Here is a 7220-nt window from a genome sequence, read left to right as displayed (position 1 = left end):
TCACACAGGTGGTCACTCTCTTTCCCATAAGGCCAACTCTGGTTATGTTGATTTTGCAAAATGCCCCTTCCTCCAACTTGGGGTCAAAGTTTGTGTTGTTGAAGGGAAAAATGATCTGCCACACCCTGTTCCTTGTTTTTAGTAGGAAATTCTAATTTTTCCTGTTAGTACTTATAAGGCCCCTATGTGGGGTAGGAGATAGAAGCAGATAGAGTTTTCTTATTTTGAGATAAGTATTTATGTTCATCCTCCAACAAGGCAGCATTTTACTGTTGGTGAGCTTGCCTCACCATTCTACTGCACTCCACTTGCCAATTTGTTAACCTCCCCGCCCCATCTCAACATGTAAGAAATGTCCTTTTCTAATTCATATTCCTATCGTGGTTATATTCACAGTCTCTATCATCAGATGGGTGAGGTTTTAGACCTGGAAGTCTTCTCAGAGCTCATCTAAATCTAGCCTGTTGATTTTATATATGAGAAAACTGAGACCCAGAAAATCTGATGACTTGTCTAAACTCACATAGGGAGGAAGTGACAGAACCAGGATTTGAATTCAGGTCTTTCTAGTCCAGAATAAATCCAGAGTTCTTTTCACTAAACCATGCATCAGCAAACTATGGTTTTCTGTCAAAGCCTGTCTTTAGAAGGCCCACAGTCTAAGAATAGTTTTTACATTATAAATGTTTGAAAGACAATCAAAAGGGGAATGGCATTTTGTGAATTATGAAAATTATATGAAATTCAAATTTCAGTGTTCATTCTACAGCCATTCATTTACTTATTGTCTATGGCTATGTCTGTGCTAACAAAAGCAGTGGTGAGTTGTTTGAATGACATGGTATGTAGCGTTCTCCTCGCTTCTCACTCTTCCTCGGTGCAAGGCAAATCCCAGTGACACAGTCATAACTGGATAGCATTTCAATTCCCATACGTTTTAATGTAATGTGATACTTCTATTATTTTTTGCATGACTGATTCATATCCCTCATGCCAAAACAAGAAGAGAAAAGTGGACTTCTAATGTCATAAGGTACAATGCAGTGTGCTTTATTTTGATTTCAATTAGATGGCAATATACAATCTACATTGACATTAGCAGTCTAAACACTTATCACATTAATATCAACTTACAAGAAAATTATCAGAAAATTTAGAAAATTCAAAATGGAGTCTTATCATAGAAGAGCATTCTTGATAAAAATAAAAATAAAAAAATAAAAAATTTATGAAAGTTGAGTTAATTAAATCATATTTTATTATAAAAGCCACTTAACCCCAATTGCCTTGCCTTCCCTCCTCCAAAAATATATTGTATTAAAGTTATTAAGAAAAGTCTGTGTACCTCCCTAAATGTTAAATTGTACTGCAGGCTTTGCATACCCCATCACTTAGTGATCCTGGTCCAATATTCTTTTTTTTTTTTGCTTTTTGGAGGGCAGTTGGGGTTAAGTAACTTGCCCAAGGTCACACAGCTAGTTTTTTTTGGGTGGGTGTGTTAAGTGACTGAGGCCGGATCCGAACTCAGGTCCTCCTGACTCCAGGGCCGGTGCTCTACTCACTGCACCACCTAGCTGCCCCTTGGTCCAATATTCTGATGCAGAAAGAAATAGTTGGATGCTAATGACTGCATTTTCCTGACAAGCAAATTAAAGTACTAGGAAGTTAAGGTATATATTTATGGACTGGGGTTGGGGATATTTTCTGGGTTTCATAACCTTTTTTGGTGGAGTCAAGGCTCCTTGGCATTTGGTAAAGTCTATGATCCCTTTCTAAGAAAAATATTGCTAAATGCATAAAATAAAACACATAGGATTAGAAAGGAAATTAATTTGTTAAAACATTTATAAAACAAGTTCACAGACCTCAGGGTAAAAACCTTTATACTAGATGATCTCTATCAGTGGCAGGATTTGGACAGTGTGGCACAGTGGCAAATCCAGTGGATCTGAAGAAACAAGTTATATAGCCCTAGCCCTTGAGAAGCTTCCATTCTAGTAGAGTTATGACCAAGGAAGAGCATTTTGGAGAGGAGTGACAGACAGTGATTGGAGTCTTAGGGCAATTGATACTTCATGTGAAATGGAACTTATGTCATCTGACAACTGAGAGGCATGATGGTTTAGAGGAAGAAGTCCTGAATAGAATTGGGTTTAAATCCTTGCTTGGCTCCTTTTTATTTGTTTCCTCTTGGGGAAATCACTTTGTCTCTCTGAATCTCAGTTTCCTCTTTTATGAAATGAGTTAGCTCTAATCATGCAATCTATGATCTTATGGATTAATACTCCCCCTGTTTGATATTCACTGCTTTCTAGGTGGGGCTCAGAAGAATTTAAGATACAGTCTATTATCAAAGAGGTAATAGAGATCTGGTCTTTGAGACCTAGGTTCAAGTCTTGCCTGTAACGTATACTGTCTGTGTGATGCTGGGCAAGTCACTTAACCTTTCAGTGATCTAGGCAACTTTCTAAGACTATAATTCATGGATAAGCTGTTTATCTGCACTGGTGGAGGGGAATGTCTTCCCTGGGAGTTCCCTATACCAAAATGATAGTTTCTGTGTCCTAACCAATTTGCTACAAAGCTTGTGGACTTTGATATTCTGCTAGCTCAGGTTTCTTAACCTGGGGTCTGTGAAATTTTCTTAAACTATTTATGTATTCTGACAGCTATATTCCCTTCATAATCCTATGTATCACATTTGCATCTCAAAATATAATTCAAGAAAAGGTCCATAGGGTTCACCAGATTGCCAGAGGAATACATGACACAAAAACAGTTAAGACCTCCTATTCTATGGGATAACAGACCATTACTCACAATGGCAAGAAACGAAGGTACAGCCATCTCTGTTAGTTATCTTCATAAAATATTTACTTGTATTTGAATGACCCAAACTTACAAATTTTGTTGTATTATTGGTCACTAGGAGGAAAACTGGAGATCACACCAAACTGAATTGGCTCTTTATAATAAATTATTCGATCACATTAGACTAAAGATGCTAAACTTGTTTATATATCATAAAAAGATGTATCCAGCAGGGATTCTTAAACTGAGGTCTGCAAAATTGTTTTAAAATATATTATGATAATTGCATTTCAAAAATTATTTTACTTTGTAGTTGCATATATTTCATTTTATGGATTTAAAAACATTATTCTGAGAAGAGATCCATAGGTTGCACTGGACTCCCAAAGTGATCTATGACACAAAAAAGATGAAGAACCCTTGGGATAGATGATCTTCTAGGTCCCTTATTAAGCTCTAACATTCTATATTACATAATGTCCCCCCCCCAATCATGACTTGATTTTGTGATCAAAGAGGAGAGTTGAATGACTTGCTCAAGGTCACACAGCTAGTAAGTGTCAGGCCAGATTTGAACTCAGGAAAATCTGAACATCAAGAAGGTAATTCTTCCTTCCATTTATGAAAATATAGCATCATCCTTTCAGTCTTATTTCTGAGTTATAAACATAACTATGAAGTTTAATAGTAGATGGATTTAATTATATATATATATATTTTTTTTTTTATCTGCTTCAGACTATGAGCTCAGCAGATAGGATCTCGTCTAATTTAATTAATTAATTAACAGACATTTATGAAGCATCTACTTTATTTTCCAGATACTGCACTGTGTGCTAGGATAGCTAGTATAGCAAGACAAATAGAAAGCCTATGTGCTACATATAGCAAGAAAAAAACAAACCCACCTCTGCCCTGAAGGAGCCTCCAGTCTATCAGATGTCTGGAGTATCCCTATTCTGCATCCCTACTAATAATCCCTATTCTGTATCCCTACTAATTCTTCACTGCTGCTGCTGATGCTATTTTCACTATGGCCCCTGCAAGCTAGAAAATCTTCATGTGTGGTGCCAGGGATGCATTTTTTTTGGAGATGATTGAGGCCCTGCTGAAATCAGAGAAACACATCATTTGAGAGTCTTGGGAGAATTGATCTTGTCTCATTTCATTTCTTACTTCTTCAATATAGTACTTGGTAAAGGTAGGAGAAGGATTATGCTACACTGAATTCACCTGTTCTCATACCAAAAGAAGGCAATGAAGATAACGTCCTTTAATAAGGCTTAAGTAATGAAATTAAGGTCCCTTAATCTGATTTTTTTTGCCCAAAGAAACTCATGAATACATCTCCAAAGGCAGTAATGAACTTATGAACTCTTTTGGAAGATTGAATTCCTACATCAACATAATTTCATTATCTTTTGAAATATTGAAATAATCCTACTGATCACAAGTTTAGGCAGATATTTTTATGTTTTGGGAGGCTTAATGTAATATTTGACGAAGGAACTTGTTAGGCCTGTTTCTTTCCTGTGAGGTAGTAAGCTGGTAGGGTGATCAGAAGGAAGACTCAAACCATAGATTTGTATAGATAAATAATAATAATAATAATAATAATAATAATAATAATAATAACTTTTTTGGGAAGGGGAGAAGGCAAGGCAATTGGGGTCAAGTGACTTGCCCAAGGTCACACAGCTAGTTAAGTGTCAAGTGTCTGAGGTTGGTTTTGAACTCAGGTCCTCCTGATTCCAGGACTGGTGCTCTATTCACTTTGCCACCTAGCCACCTCAATAATAACTTCTATATGCGACTTTAAGGTTTACAAAGTTTTATCTCATTTTATCCTTATAACAACCTGGAATGTTATCTTCATTTTACAAATGAAGAAACAGAAGTTGAAAGTAGTTCAGTGTCTTGCTCACAATCACTCAGCTAGTACTAAGTATCTGAAGAGAGATTCGAACCTAGGTCTTACTTGCTCCATGCACTCTATGATATTTTCTCAGGCTGAAGATGTATTTTCTCTTGCATACATAGGTGATTTAGCTGATTGTATTGCCTGCACTATTACTCAGCCATGTAGCCTATCAACAATGTCTAACACTTATATGGAGTTTTAAATTTTATAAAACACTTTATATATATATATTTTCTTTAATATAGAATGTCATTTATATATAATTTATATTTATAATTTATAAATAATTATTTTTAATAATAATGTAATTCACATATGTTTATTCTCACAGCAACTCTGTGAAGTTGGTGCTATTCTTCACATTTTATAGACGAAGAAACTAAGGCAGAGAGAGGTTAAGTGATTTTTTTCCCAGGGTTACACAGCCAACAAGTGTCTGAAGTGGGATTCGAATCTAGGTCTTCTTGACTCCAAATCTCCTTCTCTATCCTCTTTACCATACCTAGTTCATAGAGGCATCTGTCTGTCTATAGTAACCACTTTTTTTTTTTTTGGAGGGGGGAAGGTAGGGCAATTGGAGTTAAGTGACTTGCCCAATGTTACAGGCTAGTTTTTGTGTTAAATGTCTGAATCCGGATTTGAACTCAGGTCCTCCAGACTCCAGGGCTGGTGCTCTATTCACTGCGCCACTTAGTCGCCCCACTCCCTCATTTTAAAGTGAGGAAAATGAAGCCCAGGGATTTAAGTGACCTGCCCAAGATCATACAGACAGTTAATGTCAGAGATGGGATTTAAATGGGGTGGTAACATAAGCCAGGAAATAGGAGTAATAGAAAAGGGCCAAATGTGATACTAGAGACATTTTTCTGGCTCTATACTTCACGGCGTGTTTTTACTACATGTATTTATGAGTAAAAACCAAACAAACTAAACAGAAATGTCCCTGCTTTAGGCAGAAAAAGATGAGGCCATTATCCACTGGGCAGCTTGCCCAGGAGTGAAGGGTTAAGGGAGTCTTCCATGAAATGTATTGCTGAGGATCCAAGAATTTAGAAGACTGTATTATCCCTTCCATGGAATTTCAGCACTTAAGTTATTTCTCACAACTATCTAACAGTTATTGAAAATCCAGGGGGAAGATATAGGAGGAATAGCCTCCCATTCACAGTTTAGGAAAGTGTTTTCTTCCTAAGATGGAAACAAGGAATTTAGCTCCATGTTCTTCTAAGTCTGTCTTGTTTTCATGTACTAGCCTCCCAGTAGGATAAAACAAACACAATATATACAATACTCACAGACTGGAAAGGTCTCTCTTGAATTCCCTTTGGGTATCCTGACTTCTTTACTTTCTCTTGTGGGGTTTTTGAGTTTTGTGGTCTCAGTGCTGGGAGAGCAGTTTTGAAGACAGAATTTTCCTTTGTTGAAATCACAGGTAGTCTGCTATTATCAAAGTGATGTGTGACTCACAAGAGTCCTAGGGAGAACTGCTTCATCCCATTGCTTGCCGCTTGATATAGATGCTGCTAAGGCTGTAGAAGGATCAGGCTACATGGAATTTTCCCGTGCTCACAACAAAAGAAGGAGGAAGTGAACAACTAATGAAAGACCCCTTAATAGGATAAGTCCACTCTTTTCATGGTGCTCAGAAAGAAACTTGGCACTATTTGCCTTTTTGAGGAGCCCTCTGTTTGTCAGGTCATATAAGGTTTTCCATTAGGGTTATCTTAAATCTCACTGTACTAAGAAGAAGGAACAGAGGTTAATTAATCAATCAGTCACATCAACGAACATTTATTAAATGCTTAATATCTAGCAGGCACTCTATCAGACCCTGGGACTGCAGAGATAAAAATAATAGTCCCTGCCCTCAAGAAACTTACATTTTCTTGGTGGTTGGGTGGGGAACTGATGCACACAGATTCATAAAAGCAAACTATATAGAAAGTAAATGGAATATAGAGGAATGTCCCATAACACTGTAATGGGAAAGGGGCCCTAGCAGATCGGCCTGTGGTCAGGAAAAGCCTTATGTAAGAGGTAGCATTTGAACTGGTAAGAGGAGAGAGAATCTAAGAGGCAGAGGGTAATAAGAGATGGAATGACACACATGAGGAAGAGCAAGAGGGGCCGTTTGTATGAAATGTAGAATTCATAATGGGGAGTAATGTGTAATAAACCTGGAGAGATTGGATGGTGTTCGATTGTGAAGGGCTTTAAATGCCGAACAGCAGAATTCGTATTTTGTCCTAGAGGCAACAAGGAGCCACTGGAACTTTTTGATCAGGGAAGTGTCATGGTCAGACATATGCTTTAAGAATATTGGTTTGAGGGGGTGGCTAGGTGGCACAGTGAATCTGCAGTCAGGAGGACCTGAATTAAAATCCGGCCTCAGACACATAACACTTACTAGCTGTGTGACCTTGGGCAAGTTACTTAACCTCAATTGCCCTCCAAAAAGCAAGAAAAAAAAGAATATTGCTTTGGCAGC

The sequence above is a fragment of the Petaurus breviceps genome, unplaced genomic scaffold (assembly GCF_028583685.1).
Source record: "Petaurus breviceps papuanus isolate PSGF00001 unplaced genomic scaffold, PetGlider_PUasm1.0 214, whole genome shotgun sequence".
Taxonomy (NCBI): domain Eukaryota; kingdom Metazoa; phylum Chordata; class Mammalia; order Diprotodontia; family Petauridae; genus Petaurus; species Petaurus breviceps.
This window is presented reverse-complemented; position numbering follows the sequence as displayed.